Source organism: Cyprinus carpio, chromosome B7 (genome assembly GCF_018340385.1).
Source record: "Cyprinus carpio isolate SPL01 chromosome B7, ASM1834038v1, whole genome shotgun sequence".
In the NCBI taxonomy this organism is placed as follows: domain Eukaryota; kingdom Metazoa; phylum Chordata; class Actinopteri; order Cypriniformes; family Cyprinidae; genus Cyprinus; species Cyprinus carpio.
This window is the reverse complement of record NC_056603.1, coordinates 6,477,124-6,495,956: the sequence shown is the minus strand read 5'-3', so window position 1 is coordinate 6,495,956 and position 18,833 is coordinate 6,477,124. Positions and strand designations below refer to the sequence as shown.

Below are 18,833 nucleotides of genomic sequence, written 5' to 3'. Positions count from 1 at the left end.
GAAAAAAAATACATGTTTGTGAGAAAAAATCAACCATTAAGCCATTTTTACCTATATATATATATATATACTAATATATATATACTTTACATATATTTTATATATATCTGCTTTATGTCAGGTATCGGCCCCCCTGCTTTCCAAGATAACGAGTTTGATATATAAAAAAAAAAAAAAAACTATTGGTCAACCACTAATCTTGGATGGCCTGAGGGTGTGTACATTTTTACCGAACTGCCAGTTTATCTGTTCCTTTAAATCCATGAAACCTTTCCATTCCACAAAGGTGTCTTTTTTTTGTGGAAAAAAGTTAATTTTGATTTTTAAATTCTTTGCAGTAAGAAAAAATGCTTCTTTAAGAGAACTGCTTACTGAAGGCTCTTTAGGGAACCAAAAATGGTTCTGGCGTTTTCTTTCTAGAGTCTTGATTTAAGTGAGAGTTCAACTCAAGGACAGATTGGGGCCTGGCCATAGTGCCATACACTGTTCACCCTTTAAAATTATATAGAATAGTTGTTTTGTATTGGCAAGCGACGTGATAATAAATAAAGGGGCAAGTGAATATTATAACAGGTGAATAAAGATTTCAAGGTATTAAAGAGGCAAAGCCAAGCTATACACTTTTGAACCCACAGGTGAATAAAGATTTCAAGGTATTAAAGAGGCAAAGCCAAGCTATACTTCCCCTGATTCCAGAAATGCCAGAAAATTTCTCTATCCTAACCCTGGACCCAGAGGCTGATCCCAGCTCTGAAACGTTCTCTGAGGAAGAGAGCAGTGAAGATCCACCTTCTATAAATGAGCCAAATCAAATTAGAGGTAGCCTAATTTTAATAACAACAAGCCTTTAAAAAAAAAATGAAAAAACAAAAAAAAAAAAAAGTTACATAAAGAAAGCAATAATATACATTCCCTGTCCCAGTATTAGAGAAATGAAGATTTTTTTTTTTTGTTGGGCTAATTTTTTTTTTTTCTCTTGCAATCTTTTTGTACAGAACTACTCAGTCATCTGTTAGACCGTTACCGATTTACCTACTTGAGAGAAAAAATTCAACTCACTGCAACAGGTTGGAGCTTTCTTAAGAAAGAGAAGGAGGAATTTGAAGGACAAGGTATAATGGCCTAGTGGTCTGGCATATGAATACATGCATCAGTTGTGGTCATAATTCTCATGATAAAACACTTAACATTTTTTGCCTCAACATGGTAATGGCAACTATTACACAGTGTTTCTTCAATAATAGAGGGACTTTATGGGTCCTCCTCGTCAGTGCCATACTTTGATACTATGTAGGTTAAAATCCGAAAACATTTGAAATTACATTAATAAAACTAAACTTCAAACACTTAATTCCTATTCATAAGTTTGGGTTGTGGAGGTTCGAAGAGAAAGGGCCATCTGAAAGAATCTCTCAACAACTCAAGAAAAAGGCAGAGCAAGAGAGTGAAGACCTTTTGAATAAAATTTAAGAGAGGTGAGTCAGCTGAATATAATTCTACCATTAATGAGCACCCTCAGATCAAAAAGATTCATGGTATTTCTCACTCTCTGTGTGTTCGTGAACCATTCTCCCAGCCTGTTACAGAAGAGTTTACAATGATGCCTCAGCTCGAAATGGAGCAAAAGGAATCAGGCAGCATGCGACGTGTTTTGCACTCAGGTACTCTTGGATAGGTGCTTTCCCACCCCCCACCACTCACACCACAGCGACCGCATTAAACAATATAATCTCTTCCTGGTCATCGCTAATTTAACATTTGTTTTTGTTTCAGTGAATAGGTATCCAAAAAAAAAAATAAATGAGCCAAAAATTCAGCTAACAAGGTTCAAGTTTGCTGACTTGAAACATTCCTGTGAAAAGTTCTCGTTTATGTGTGAACAAAGCCATAATGGTTAACCGTTTTGAGCATGTACAAGTTTAAGACAGCTTCTGACATATGAGGTCACAACACAAATCTCATGGCAAACTATGGAGTCAATATAATATATCATATATACGCAATAAATAATAAAGTTTTGCAAAGAGAAAAATAAAGTTTTGCAAACAAAAATTAAAAGTATTGAGGAAAAATAATTTTGCTTTTTGCCAACAAAAAATAAAGAATTGCAAAACATAAATGATACCCGCGGGAAAAGCCAATGATTTATGCAATTCATATGTTCCATGGTATATCTACAATTTTATTTGCAACACTGATTTTAGGTGTTGCGCGGTCAAGTCTAGTTCTGAGCTTGCGGCGTGCATATTCGCTTTTGCCTTGTGCGCCTCATTTGCTTTTCGGAGACTTGTGGAGGGGACGATGTTTTGGACAGGGGGAGGGGTGTGTACAACATGCCTCCCCTGGAAGTGGCGTCCATCGGCCCGAGACTGCAGTCACTGATCAGGTTACTGTCGCGGTGACAGATGCATGCTCTTGCGCGTGGATAAACTTCTTTGCATTCACTAGCATTAAAACATGCATGGTTTGGTTTTATTAACTGATAACAAATGTATATGTGTATTAGCAGCGTTTGCTCTCCAAGATTAAAGAAGTTGTTACCCATGCATCTATTGTTTATTTCTCTCGATGTGCACTCTCTTTCAGCATAAGTTGGCTTGGCGTTGGACGTTGATGTGCATAAATCTAGGGACCGTGCACTTAATGAAAAGTGTAATGAAACTAGCAATATTTACAATGATTTCAGGTTATTTAATAATTATCAAAAAATACTAAAGGTGGTGCATATAGGTTGACACCTGGACATGAACAGTTAACAGTTGTTTTCATGACTGTTAGTCATCGCCTTGAAGAGCTTGGCCGTTAGAGAAGTGTATAGTAGTTTCGCATGTAACTTTAGAGACGGGTCCCTAGATTTGCGAATAGTCGAACGTCCAACGTCAAGCCAACTTTAATGCCATAAAAGAACGTGCACATCGAGAGGAAATTGAAAACAAAAGATGGCCATTGGTAACAACTTCTTTAGTAACTTGAGCAAATGCTGCTAATACCCTATACATTGGTAATAAAGTTAATAAAACGAAACCCATGCATGTTTTAATGCTAGGAATAAAAGGAAGCGATCCACTAGCCTGCATCTGCCTCATCATGACAGTACCTGGATGGATCATGTGAGCTGCGTCTCGGGGCCGATGTGACGCACTTCCAGGGAGGCATAGTTGTACACGCCCCTGCCCATTGACTCAACCCCAGTCAAAAACAGCGCCACAACGCGAGCCGCGCAGAAAAATGAAAGCGCACAGGAAAAATTGAGAGCAAGCTCAACTAGACTGACGCGCAAGAATTAAAAATCAGTGTTGCAAATAAAATTGTAGATATGACCCATTTGGAAAATATGTATTGCAAAATCATTGCTTCATGCGACCGGTATTTATCATTTGTTTATGCAATTCTTTATTTTGTTTGCCAAAAAGCAAGCATTATTTTCCTCAATACTTTAATTTTTGTTTGCCAAAACTTTATTTTCTTTCAGCAAAACTTTTTGTTTTTTGCGTATATATGTGATATTTCTATGACTCCATAGGGCAACAATCTAATTCTTAAGTTTTTTTGACAATCTGCTTAGTCCCCCACTGAAAGGTTAGGTTTAGGGGGTTGGACATTCGCGCTTGCTTTTTCTACAAAATTATTTGTTTCCGTTATGTAAACGCTATTATACTGGAAATTGGCAACCTCGCTAACATAATTTAAAACATTGTCAACATCATATATAGCCAAAACACAATACCATGGCACTGACTCACATTGGGGCAGTTTAGGTGTATGCTGAGTCAACATGTTGCTTTGAGTTACCAATAGTACAATGCTGAAAAGCTGAAATTTGCAGCAACAGAAAAACATCACAAGATCGTAAAAGATATCACAATAGAAAGAAGTAGCACACACGATAAAAAGGAAACAAATCATTGAAAAACAGAAGTGTAGTTAACTAAAGTACACATTTTTTGAAGAAAAACTGATTTCCAGGACATGCAAAGTATTTGTATGACGATGTATGTGCTTATTTTTTCGCCAGAAATCGTAATCATAGGTTAAGAGACGGAATGCGTATTAATTAATTTACTAACTTTTCAAATACCTTTACAAGGCCATTTTATTCTTTCAAGCAACCGCCAACTGCTCGCAGAGGCTCATGGGATATCAAAAAGTGGCAGGGGATCAGTCAATTCAATAATACCAGCGTCTGAAGCCTTTTTACTCTAGTCTGTGAGCATTTAACTTAAGTGTTTATCTCTTTTACCACGAGTCTGTTTCGTATTGATTCACGACGCAGAGCCTATGTTTACCGGCTGGAAGGTGAAGATAACTCAACAGATGACTCTGGAAATAACACTATATTTAATATTATAGGGTTTTTATAAAGCGTTTAAAAACCTCAACCACCTTGATGGACGTCTGCCGTCTAATATGCAGTGACAGGCTGACAAAAACAGCAATTTCTTAGCGGTAAATCTGGACTCCGCTTGACTTGAGTAGCCATCGATGTACTTTCGCTCAGTCTAGTGTGGACTCGCTTCCGCTTGATGGAACGCTTTCCCCGGCGAAGTCACTACATTAAGTTTTATGACGGCCAAATTTAGCAATCTCCCAGATAACCGCTCTTCTCTGCGTCAGCCTTTATAATTATGTCCGTTATTGAGAAAAATGTTGCGCGAAATCCGAAGCGTAAGCAGTAGTTTTACAGAGAACACGGCTCGACGAATTTCAACTCAGTCACGCGCGCTGCAAAGTGTGTTGGAATTTGACCAGTTCGGTTTAAAAAGCGCGCGACCAACATGAAGCGGTGTGGTTTTTAAGGTTTTATTGTGATAAATTATTGTGTGTGTGTGTGTGTGCGTTAAGAAAATCCATAACACTGACTCGACATTTTACCCGTTTACCAGTGGCCTATTTAAAATAAATGTAAGGTCGCTCCAGCGCTACGATGAGGTCTCTTCACACTGATAACGCGTTTTTAGCCGTTTCAGCTCAGCAGTCATCAGCATCGTAAATCCTCGATTCATAAGTTTTTTATTTTATTTTATTTTTTATCTTTTTTATAACTGTAGCCTATTTCAAATAACACTATACTATATAACATATCAACCAAACAACAAAAAAAAAAAAAAAAACAAAAAAACACTAAACACAAATTCTAACTAATTCATAATGGGATGGGGGTGGGACGGTAAGACGCGTAAACATGCCCTGGCTGACAACATGACAATAAATGAATCAATAGATAGTAGATGGGAGAAAGTTTAGTGTCTTGCGATTTGTTCAAGTGTGTACAAGGGCCTTGGGAGATTTGGGCTGGATCGGTCAATTCCACACTCACAGCTGTGAACCTGCATTGATGAAAGAAAAGGACGAGAAAAAACACTGGATTGAGATAACACACAATCTTTGACCATGCCAGTCCAGCTGGCTCTGTAGGTTTAGCGTTCATTCAGTCTAAATGAGCATCTCCGGCTTAAAAGTGGCATCTGTACTTTGCATCCCTCTGTCTCTTCCTGCGGTAATTAGGCACCCATTGAGATGGCAGACTTTGCAGCTTGAAAATCGGCAGCAGCTCTTTAAACCCCTTGTCCTTGTTTGACACTTCCTTTTTCGTCAGCTTTGTGTATATTGTTCCCCATTTGCAAGACAGAGACATAATTTGGGGGTCCCAACAAGGGGCCTTCACCTGTGAAAGGGACCCCCGACGGTTCGCGCACACCACTCAGACTCATTCTGAATGTGCGGCCGCACAGCACACAACAGCTTGAATGACATTCTTTATCGCCACCCCTTCCGTTTGTGTGTTTTCCCTGTGTTTTGAAAACACATTCATCTTTTTCCAACGTTCAGTGTTTTTTTCCAGTCTAATGGCCGGACTAATTCGAAGGGAGAAAATACAGGCCATCATCACACAAGAGGCCGTTTTACTCGTAAGCACATGCACTTTTCCTGTAATTGCCCCGCAGAAGTCGCGTTTAATTGGTTTAGGTCCGTGCTTCTTGCAGAAGCGAGATGAAGGGCAGTGAATGGAGGTGAGAAGTGAGAGTCAAAACACATGACAAACTCCGCACTTCCCTTTCCTGCTCATGCATTTTCTGCTTTTCAATATTTCTTATTATATAAAATTTCAGGAGATAAATGGGATGGTTTGATTTTGGGTTTTTTCCAAACTGAACTAATTCTAGTGAGTTTTTGTTCTGCTGAATAGAAAGTTTTTCTGATAATTAAGCTGCATGAATATTAACATACCCACTTAGCACAACAAATACAATAAAATGTTGGAAAGGTCTTTAAAATTAACTTTGAATGTTGGCTTGTAAAAAAAAAAAAAAACAATTATTCTGAATAGACTGATTGACTGATCTGATAGACTGATTGATCAAGTGATTGTTTTTTCCCTACAGATGCTGGTGAAACAGCAGGAAACCCAGAGACAGATTCAGAACGCAGAGACTGAGAAACAACTACAACAGGCTCTGAGTCAAGTGACTGAAATCAGCAAAGCTCTGGAAGAGATACGACTCTGTTACCAAAACCAGGTGAATGTGTCCAGTCTGGTGTGTTCAGATTGTGATGCTTATGTGGTTTGGAAAACGTTTGAATCTATTGCATCATTTCCTGATCCAGTTTATCCTGTTCTTTACTTCATTTCTTGATTAGATGTGGTGAATAAAAACTGTAAATAAGTAATATATATTTTTATTTGCACTATACTTGTACCAAACTTTATATTTACACATCAATTATTATTATAATAATTACTTTATCGTGGAGGTAGCTTGTGGATTTTCAATTGAAACGATCCTAAAATATCAACCAATGTCATATTGTGATATTTGAATCAGCTTTAATTGTGTCTGTCTATACAGCTGTCTCAGACAGCAGCTCAGGATCTCAACTCTCTGTCAGATCTGGCTGCAGTAAGAACCAAGCTGGAGATCAGTGAGAAAGAGAGAAGCGAGACTGAGATTCAGCTCAGAGACTCTGAAAACAATCTGTAACCAAGACTTCAGGAGGAAAGTAGGTCTTATTTAAAAAAATATAATATATTATATAAAAAAGAGCCCCCTTTAAGGCAAGGCAAAGCACACATGAGATCTCAGCTGTTTCACCAAGACAGAGTTGTATCTCAGAGCTTTTCTGCTGAGAAAAGGTCACGTCCATCTAGAGTCATAAAAAAAACGTTTCAACAATGTCTCAAACTCATGTTGGCCAAGTCTGCACTCAAAGTCTCCATATAATATAACGGCATCTTTCATTATTCTCTTCTAAGACTAAATGACCAAAGCTGCTTTTACATTTTATGTTATAGCATTTATTAGAGACAGTAGAAATAGAGACAGTTTGAGTAATATAACCTGATGCTTAGACATGCTTGAGATCTCCATTATGTCTCGAGCTTTGAAAGAGCTATCGCTGTTATGAAATAAATGATATTTTGATTGCAATTTGAATCATTTATTTCAAGCAACTAGTCAAGCTGCTCAAGGATAAACTGAAAGAGATGGAGCAACTTCCTTCCATTCAATCTATCCAGCTGAACGAGGCCAATGAAAATCCAGTTGATCCACCATCACTGGAGCTGCCAGCACCTCCTCCTCCTCCTCCTCCTCCTCCACCTCCTCCTCCATCTTCAGCTGTCACCGAGTGAGTCTTCAGCACCTTTAAATATTGAGATATTCCAACCATAAAAAATACACTATACATGCAAAGTCTTCAAAAGTTGATTAGAATTAAACCCATGGTATTTTTTAGCCCATTAAAGGATTTGAGGAACAGAAAGAAGGGAGAAAACAACGCCACTCAAACTGCGAGTAAGACAATCATACCTTACATCTGACCTGTACTAGTGAAAAGCAAAATCAACACGGCAGACAGGAGGAAACAATACAATCATTTAAAAGTTGAAGTTGAATCAAAGAAAGCAAGCACTGCTCTTTCATCCTCGATGAATACTGTGTTGATTTTCTCACAGAACCCGCGACATTACAGAGGGTATGAAGACCAGAGCTGTGGATGAAATGATGGAAAGAATCAAGAAAGGCATTATTCCTCAAACCTATTCTCAGAACCCCACAGGTGGGTCTGTCACTGGTGAATTATTACATGTTTTGCCGAACATAAAATTGTACAGTGAGGCGCCAACACTGTCTGTATATGAAAATAATGGAACGTGTGACAGGAAAAATCCTATGAGCATGTGCGCATCAATGTATGATTCACACAATAGGACATCGATTTTAATGAAATAACAAAATACACCTATGTTATAGACATGCCTTAAATATAGGCCTGTTTAAACAGAAATAAATATTTGACATTTGTTTCATTTCGAGGCTGTGTTAGAGGATGACATGCATGGAAAGTTCGTATCTGCAACTATTTCAACATGGTTTTTAGTTTACAAATTACACATTATTCTGGTCCTCAGTCTTCCTGCAACCATGAACTGTTGCATTTTAAAGTTATGTGGAGGGTTTCAATGGGTAAGTGTCATGTGTGTTCAGTGACATGGCTAACTACTTTACACATTGCTTGCGGCAATATGTTGTTTAGAAGGTAACGTTCAGAAATGACAAAATAGTATTAATCAGAAATAATTGACATTACCGTAGGCATAGGTCTGAAGAAGCTGAAATACATCTGTGTTGGAATTGGCAAGGTGATGCGGGTGAAAATGAAGATCTCTTTTAAATATGGACTACTGATTCTTTTTATAACTCAAAGACTAGCTGCTTGCAAGTTGACATTAAAATATCCTTAGTGGCTATACCATATTACATATAGTTTCATATAAGGAACCAATCTGGGTGCCAATCTTTTATATGCCGCCAACCCATCAGTTTCAAAAAATTTGCTCGTCAGACGATAGTTTATTTGACTGAAAATGCGTTCACAAATGGTTAATAGTATTGTCAGTTTAAAATCAACTATTTTCCATCACAGTGACTGAATATATATGAATTTTTAATTTATTTTTTCCGTGATGGCATAATCCTGAATTTTCAAGTATCAGAATCGTGTGTACTCAGTGAACTACAGTATACTTTCAGTGGTTAACTGTCATTGTTTATTTTTTTTTTATTACACATGGGTAACTTGTTAAGTAAGTTTGGTATATTAACGTTAGGACAATTTACGAAAATATCTTCATGGAACAGGATCTTTACCTAAATTCCGAATGATTTTTGCGAAGAATACAAGAAAATCATAATTTTGTGACCATACAAAGTGTTTTTGGCTATGCTACATTTGCCCCCCCGCGACTTCAGACTGTGTTTTGTGCTCCAGGGTCACATATTACTGGTTTGCATCCATTCCTATAAATAGGTGCTGTTTATGATTTTTAAAACCATAATTACGGCAGTTTTTAGGGAAAACATCCTCTTAATTAACCCCAGGAAAATGCATGATCTCTCATGACTTGATTGTATTAAGGTAACTTTAGTTCTGGTTCACTTTCATGATTGGCATGAGGATGCCTGGCCCTCGACGGGTGGAATCTAAAAACAGCTTATCAGCCGTAATGTTGGGGAGGCGAGAGTACCGATGTAACACACACATGAGTCACACCGGCTGTCTGCACGAGAAGGATCGCGAGTGACACATGGGCATGAAAAAGGCGAACCACCGTACCTTCTTCACGACAGACACAGACACCACAGGTGAGCGTACACACTCACTCACTCTATTAGCACTCTTTACTAAAGGCCTGAAAAGCATCATTTGAACTGCTGATGCATTTAAATGTGCTTCAGCTTAACCAAAACTGTTCGTCTCGAAAGTTATCTATCGTAATAGAAACGGTAATTTTCTGAATTTTATTTGCAAAATCCGTTGTAGAAGCTAACAATTAGAAAAACATCTTTCGTCATGTAGTCTTTATACCCTATTAATCTGTTGATGGTCCACTTTGGTTTTAGCCAAAGTTTTATATTTCATTTAAGCCTTAATTTCATTTTATCTCTTTTACTCCCCTGAGATGTAATGTGTACAATCTCGTAAAAAATACTGAGGAATTGTACTAGGATTTACTATAGTATATATATATCATTATTATTTATTTAATTGGTTTTTCATTTTGAATGGGGACAGATAACAAAATTTAAACATAGATTTATTTCATACAGAACAACCATCATGATGCATGTAAGCACAGTTGTTTATAGGCCCATGGCTAATTCCGCAAACACCTGTCCCTATATGAGGCTTTTTAAACACGTCCCACGATAATGCAGAAAAAGAAAATGAATCAGTATACATCAAAAAAAAATGCATACTAGCTCCTACAAATAGTATGTGACAGTATATATATACACACCATGATACCTAAAAAGTTACGCAAATACAATGAAATGTCCAAGTTCCCGTATAATATATATCACATTCAGCTAAATTCTGCAATTGCCTTCTGAAAATAAAATAAAGAGATTTGATTCTGCTAAATATTAAAAATGCAATATTTAAGAATAAATAGATTTTGTAATATTATTATTTTTTTAAAACGGCCTACTCCCCTATCGCCTTGAAGTTAGTTGCCGCCCAACATATAGCAAAAACCTGCGCTGTGTATTATTAATTATTTGTTAACTGACTAACCTTACTTTAACAAACAAATGATACGCAAAAACTTAAAAAAAGCTAATTTAGTTAGGTAGACATTTTTACGTAAAGTGTTAATTAGTAGGCTAGACCTCCAAATGGCCAGAGCTCTGTTGAAAGTGGATAAATCAATAAATAAAAATAGTTTTTGATGCCCATGTGAGCTGGTGTATGTTTAAAGTAACACCCACTCTCTGAAAACAAGTTTGTTAATACGCCAGTTTTTGCCTTCTCCGTAGAAGTTATCTATCACAATCTTGTAGATCTTTTTTTACTGTAAAAAGATACATAGTGGGATAAAAAGGATTTTTGATGAGTAGTTTAGTAGTGGCCTCTTGTGTCAAATGACAACTTTTTTTTTTTAATCCGCAATCAGAGGCTTCAATGAGACATCAAATTGTTTTTTTCACAGTGGTTGCTTACACAGCAGCCTGTTCCTCTGTTATTGATTGGTTATGAATGTTTGTTGCGTGCGCAGCTGCATTATAATGTTCGCCTCTCCCACTCGCAGATCCACCCGGCCGCGTGTTTGTCCCGTCTTGTAACTCTTCGCCTGGCGGGAGGGAGAGAGAGTGGAAGCGCCCTGGTGCTCCGCAGACTTCAGCCGAAAAACCGTTGAGAAGAGAATTCTCGTCGAAGTAAAGGCATCAAGAGTCCCGTCTATGGGAACAAAGTGAGGTTTGGAGGTTCTGTTAGTCGGACCTTCTTGCCATTGTGGGAGAAACGCGATTTGAACTAAGTCTGACTTGAAAAACCATTTCCTTTCTGCCAGATGGAATGTTGTTGCAAATTTTATTTAAAGTAAATGTCACGAAGCTGAATAAACGCGTTAACCTGTTGTTAACTCGTGTGCGATGAAAAAAACCAAGGACCCCAATGCATTCAAAAAGTGGAATTATGAAGGAAAATAAAGACATTGCTTTCTGCCCAGACTCAGTCTGTCTGTTCTTTTGCACTCCTGCGGCGTTTGCTGTTGTGTTGGTCCTTATGTGCTTTTGAGGTGTACATTCTTCCATTAAAAGACTGGACTTTCTTGAATGCTTGACAGCCACAGTCGTGTTGGTGACTGTTGATCGGTTCTCTCATTTTGCTGAATTACAAAACCAGACCTTGCCATTTGTTAAAAGCATTTAAAATTCAAATGACTTTTAATGTGAGTTTGGTTTATATTCGATAAAACCATCATGGCAACCCTGCGGGGTTATTATGTGTGTCATTCGTGTACAGTTGTTGTTCAGGTTTCTACGGCTGCACGGTTAATATATATGCCACAGAGGATCTCATTTTGGACTTGAGATCAAGGCTTTGGCTCAAGTGTAATTCAAAGTCCCCATATCTCGGTCATATTTATGATCCATAACCTTGTTAAATTTGACTCTGGGAATTTGGGATTATTGATGTGGAAAAAGGCAGAAAGATTTTTTTTTTGGTAAAAAACGGCATTCTTGGTACTTTTGTTCAGGTTAGTGAGGAGTTTACCCGCCAACAAAACCGGATAGGAAATACAACCCTTGGTTTCCATTTGGAATTGAGATACCGGCTTCTAACTCAAAGCAGTCACGGCCCCTCTTGGTCCTTTTTGACCCATAACTTTGTTTATTTTGGCCTGTTATTTGGGATTACGCCACAAGAACTTGTCACTACTCTCCAGACATGCTTCATCACGTTTGCCCTTGTCTTGTAATCAATTTCCTGCACATAATCAAACTGATGAGGTTTTAATCAAATAGTAAAAACGTGGCCTATCTCTTGGAACACATGGGGGTCAAATACTTGTGCAACAGTGTGTAAAGCTAGCTTTAAGACTTTAAGCTACCTTGGCTGAATAATATGATGTTTTTAGTAAAAAAAATTTAACATAATGTCTTTGTAAATAAATTGTTATTGATTTTTATTATTTTTTAAAAATAAAACTGTAAAAACAGCCATATTAGGTAAGTATCAGAATATATTTCTAAGTCGCTGTATGTGCTGTCAGTGTCAAAGCCTTTAGGTGAGTTTAAGCCGTCCATCTGGAAATGGCTGGAATGAAAAGGGCAGCCTTTTTCTCCTAACACCTCCACAACTCCTATTCTTTTGATAAAAGCATTGTAAAATGGAGTACAATTATTTTCCACTCTCACTCACTTTTGCTTCTCTCTTTTCAAAAAGCATTTCATTCTGTACGGATTTCCTCTCACCCAAGAGAGCTTTTCATCATACAAACACTATAAAAAGAATCATGTTTTTTTCCCCAGAAACTGAACAGGTGTCTGATTTGGGTGTGTGGTACATCCTGTGCATGTGTTTATGTGAGGCAGAAGGTGAAGAGATGTGTAGATGTGGATATAATATGCATGACCAAAACAAGTGTAAAAAAACCTCAAAATTTGTGAGGTCCTTGGAAAGCCCCCTTTTTATTTCTAAATGTCTGTCTGCCTGCCTGTCTATACCCTGACTGAATTTGTTTCTCATGGAAAAAAAATAATAATAATGTTTTATTTTATTTTATTTTATTTTATTTTATTTTATTTTATATAAACGCACCTACTGTAAATTGGTGTGTTAGCAGAGCTTTAATCTATCTAGAAAGATTATTTTATTTTATTTTATCTATAAATTAGCAGAGCTGTATTCTATCATAGACATTTTCTTATTTGATTAATATTTTTTAGACTATCACTACATTATTAATTATTTAATTTAATTAAATATTATTATATAATTTAAGTATAATAATTCAATTTAATTTAATTTATAAATGCACCTAACTGGTTCAGAAAATGTTCGCATGTTAACAGAGCTGGAATCTATGTACATAGATTTTTAATTTTATTTTTAATTTTATTAATTAATTAATATGTGTAGAATCGATACAGAAATCTCAAACTCTCATTTGCGTTATTTCACCGGTGCAATACCGCCTCCAGTCTGAGTGGCGCTGTTGGCGTTCAGACTCCCACATCAGCTGCGCGCTACGTCTGGAGGAAGCCGCAGAAGAAACTTTGACCAGCTCAGTTGTTAGCCTAGCAGCGGAGACACACACCATCTCCTTTATTGTTTACCAGTCCCGTATTTGCTCGACTAGCCCTTTGAAAAAGATGTGGTTATTTATTTACTCAGCTGGTTGTCGATGGTGGTGCAGATATGTTTCGTTCCTCTCGCTATCGGTGAGTTTTATGTCGCCGCTGTTAGCCGCTAACTCCTTTTGCTGACGCCGCCGAAGAAATCCCTCCACTCCTGTGCCTTAATATCTATAAAATATCTGTTTATTATCAATTAATAGCAGCCTATGGCAAAAAATGATGTAAAACAGAACAGTGGGCTGAGCTAAAACAAAACACAGGTCATATCTTTTTGTCTAAAATAATTGTACATAATAATTGATAAGCTCGTTGTGTTTCAGGCTTGCATCTGTTTTTATCTTTCACACTGTGGTGTTGCACTATACAGGATTGCATTGATTTGTAATTGCTCCACCCATTTACATAACATCCATTCGGGGGCCGAAAGTTACATGCATGGCTTGGCACTTCAGCTTTAAATGAACTGTAATGTCTGTAGCAAATGAATGATGGCCATTTTTCAACTCTCTTTTAGTGGTTGGCACATGCGGATTGTGGGCAGTGTCGTAAAAAGAGTACAAATGTCTCTGTCCACGTAGGCAGTTGTATTAATAATGGTGGCTGAGAATTTGGCAACCTGACAAAGCAGCAGTATTTATACACCTGTGTTTACTCTATATATAGATATTTGCTTTGAAACCATTTGAATTAATTAAGATGTTTGTTGTCATGATCTTGCATGTTTGTTGAACACATAATATGCACTAAAGCATTTAAATATAATGCATTACAAAAGCATTTGATGCATGCACCTTATAATGCAGCCTGGGATCCCACGAATAATGGTAAAATTACATTATCATACTATAAATTGATACGTTTTTAGAAAGTATAATGCATTGAAACACATGACAAACAACCAATTACAGATGGAACAAGGAATCTGCAAATATTGTAATGCATTTTAACTTAAAGTTACAATTATTTATGAAAAGATATAATGCATTATAATGTACACTTAAATACTTTTATAATGCATTATACATAAAGGCTTTAAGTGAAGGGTTACGTGTACTGTTTTCAGTCTGTTTGTAGTTTTTCCTCAGTTTGCTATTTGTCTTTCCAGCTGCAGGCCTGTATTATCTGGCAGAGTTAATAGAGGAGTACACAGTCTCCACCAGCCGCATTATAAAATACATGATTATGGTGAGTATTACCTTTGTAAACTTTAGTTTGGCAGGCATGGGATTGCATAAAGCATGCCTTATTAGTAATGCTTGCATAGACTAATATTGGAGGAACTCCAACCACATCTGAGGACCAGAGTGTCATACTGTCTCTTTAAACTGTCTTTGTCTAGTTTTGCAAGTAAGAATCACATGCATTTGTTGTTTTGTTGTTTTTAATTTGCAAACAAGTCAGAATAAAAGCACACTGAATACATAATGGAGTTAACAAAACAAAAAAAAATCATTGTCATTGTTCTGTGTAATATTTTTGGATATCTTCTCGGCAGCTTTTAATCCTGGTCTGTAATGTAGAAAGTTGAGCCATATTCACCCGAGCCGTGGATATTTCTAACACCATAATGTCTTGAAGATGCATCAGCCACTTGTACATATCCAAAGTATGTTGAGGAAGCCAGTGTCGTGCTAACATTTTTTTTGCAGATGTCAAACTGGAAAGCCAAACCATTTCTGCAACTTAGAAAAGCTAAACGCGGAGTTGTCATTCAATAGTAATACAGCAGGGATCGCCAGTATAGGGGGCTCAATAATTTTTGATAAGGCAGAACATACCGCATTCCAAACATTTTTGACCTTTTCACATTCCCACATCATGTGAAAAAAGGTTCCAAGTTGTTGATGAGAACCGTTATTGCAGAAGGGGCTGAATGAAGAGTCAATATGATGTCTTTTCAGTGGGGTCCAAAAGGTTCTGTGACAAAATGTTTGGATTTCTTGATGAGTGAGAATGTGTTCGGCCATGTCCCATAAAACGAGTGGAAAGCTGGACCCCAATTCACATGATCTCTTTCCCATAAACGCTGTACAGCTAAGCCCTTCGATGTAGCCTCCAAAACCTTCCCGTACATCCATGAGGTAAAGTGCCCAGACAAATTCAAGATCAGAGACGGGCAATAATTGGATGCAAGGGGAGCCTTTCCAAATACTTTTCCTGTCTTATCAATAGCGCTAGAGGCTCGAGCGACAACGCAAATACCATTGGAGGTAAGACAGGGAACCCTTGTCTTGTGCCTCTCTTGTAAACTGAAGGGGTAAAGAATGCACTCTGTTAGTTTTTACCACAGAAGCCGTGGGGTTCTTATACAAGACCTTCATCATATCATTCACGAAGCCTCCGCCAAGTCCGTATCCATCCAAAACAGACCAGAGGTATGTCCACCTCCAGCCTATCAAATGCTTTCACTCCCCATACCTTCCCATACCTTGTAGTTCTCAAGGACCTAGGCAGATGGGGTTCGAGTTCTGAGAGCCTGCAGAAAATCAGTATGGGTGCATTTGTTAAAATCCTGGGTTAGTGTAGTAAGCCATCATAGTCACGATGTCTTCCCTCTAACAGTACTTCAGACACGTATTGCACCAGTTTTTAGTGATGTTGCGTCACACATGCGTCACGTCTCATCTAAACTCGTACTCTCCTCTCTCAGTTCTCCACAGCGGTGCTGGTGGGACTCTATCTGATTCGAGGGCTTCCCCACGCTCATGATCGGAGTGGGTCTCTTCTTCACCAACCTGGTTTACTTCGGTCTGCTGCAGACGTTTCCATACATCATGGCTGACCCTCACCAAACTTCCATCCTGTCCCCCAGTGGTGCGTGATGAAGAGGGTCGTTTATATGTACTTTACGAGGACTCTGTGCTTGTGCTCTCCTCTCACCTGTAGCTTTGCTCTCTTTTGCAGCACTGGTTGTGGTAAACCACTATATGGCCTTCCAGTATTTTGCGGAGGAGTACTATCCTTTCTCTGAGGTAGGCTCTTTTTTATTTTACAGACTGAAACAACATACATGCTGCTGCATGAATGATGTCCAAGGTTTAATGCATGTGGTGTGTTTCAGGTTCTAGCGTATCACCTAGATGTCTGTGGGTGATTCCGTTCTCCTTCTGTCTTGTTTCGCTCTCTGCTGGGGAGAATGTTCTTCCATCCACTGTGCAGCAGGGAGGTGAGTGACTATCTGACCTTAGCTAATGTGATTTCCTACAGTCTATGTGAGCACATATGCTTATGTACTGTACTTACAGGGGTGAGGGATTTACCGGTGCATCTATTAAAATGGTAGAAATCTATATACATTTTCAAGAATTGTTTTTACAGTCATAAACAGGAGTAGGATCAGTCAAATATATATAAAAAAAAAAAAAAAACTTAATTAAAAATAAATTAGCTTTTTTTGCAATGTATATGTCTTCAAATATATTCAAATATGCACATTGTTTTTAGTGTAAATAAAATGAATAAACTTATTAAAATATTGTTGGTCATTTATAAGCCCTGAATATATATTCAAATATGCATTTCACTTTGAACATAGTTTTTTTGTGTAATTAAATAAAAAATATTATAGTAAATTTGCTTCTTTGTATATACATATAGCTGTATATACATTCAAAAAAATATTTAAATGAGCATTTCTTTGAATATTGTTTAAGAGTCTAATTAAAGTAATAAAATTTTTTTTTATTAAAATACATAGCTTTTTTGTCATTTTACATAGCTTCGAAATATTCAAAAAAAGCATTTTACTTTGTGACACACTTGTTTTCAGTCCTGATTAAATTTATAAATAAATGAAATCATATAAAATTAATATTTTATTAAAAATAAATGGGGAAGCTTTTTCTTGTAATTCATAAAACCGTTCAAATAATATTCAATATAACGATTTTACTTTCTATTGTTCAGTTGTCTAATTACATAAAAATGCTAAATAAATAAAATGAAATAAATATTTTATTAAAAATACATTTGCTTTTTGTTATTCACATACCTTCAGAAAATATTCATATATGCATTTGAAAAAAATATAAATAGATGTTCTTTTGTAATTTAGTCAACATGTGCATTTTTAACAACATGGTATCATTTATGGTTGAAGTTTAATAGGTTTTTTGTGGGTGTTCCATAACAATGTGTATGTTATGATATAATAAAAATATACTGTAATTTAAAGCACTATCCATTATTTCCTGTTCCTCTGTGTTTTCAGATGATGTGGTGTCAAATTACTTCACTAAAGGCAAGCGGGGCAAGCGCTCAGGCATCCTGCTCATCTTCTCCTTCCTGAAGGAGGCTGTTTTGCCAAGCCGACAGAAGATGTACTGATTGAAAATAGCGGTACAGATGCGCATCGAACGGAGGGGTTTGGGAGGGGTTTGTTCAGGCCACCGGCCCCCTTTTCAGTGGACAGTGTGTTTTTGGTGAGAGGAACGATAATAATGAGATTGAATCTGTAGCCGAGGGAGAGGACCCAGATCAGAACAAACGCACACAAACAAACCCTCGAAGGAACTTACTGTCTGTTGATTCATGTCCAAGAGTCGCCAGCTTAATTTCTCTTAGGCGTCTAAAGCCATGAAAGGACTTGAGAAGTCTTTCATTCGTGAAGGCTTGATCTTTTGACGTGTCTGTCCCTGGATGATTGTTGACGGGGCTTCAGCTTCTCTAGAGGCTCCTGCTGATTTTCTTCTGATTGCATCACTTCGAAAGCCAATGTTTGTGTTCGCTCATGAATAAAATGATATGTCTGGATTATTTGTTCACATTTTAAAGGAATGTTTTACCCTGAATCCAATGTTCAGATCGCTTCACCCTTCATCACATCTTACACATACAAATTTTGTGTTTTATGGTTAGACTTTTATAATGCCCTGAGATGATGAGTCAGTTTAGAAAGGATTGTGTGTTAAATTATAAAATCCATCAGCCCGTTGGTGTGACAAGCAAAGAAAAGCTATTTTTGGGGTAAAATGTTGCTTTAAATGAAAGCCATAATGTTGGCAATGCTTAATTTGTGTGCTGTACAGAAATATAATAAAATTCAGTTGTATGAGTTTTTAAAAGGTAAACATTGTCATGTACAAATGAGAAAGATGCACAGAGGGTGAAATTTAGACAGGTTTTTTTTTTATAGGATTATTAATTACAATTATAATAATGAAGCACTTGGAACCTAGTTTTTTCAGT

The 18,833-nt window shown here is 37.2% G+C and overlaps 1 protein-coding gene and 1 pseudogene across 1 annotated transcript in view; both read left to right on the top strand.

The window, feature by feature from the left end:
* Positions 1-18,833, top strand: part of LOC109093089 (protein mono-ADP-ribosyltransferase PARP15) — a 619,635-nt gene that overhangs the window by 488,791 nt on the left and 112,011 nt on the right. The gene's annotated exons all lie outside the window — the stretch shown is intronic.
* LOC122137787 lies at positions 7,484-17,972 on the top strand (annotated as a pseudogene).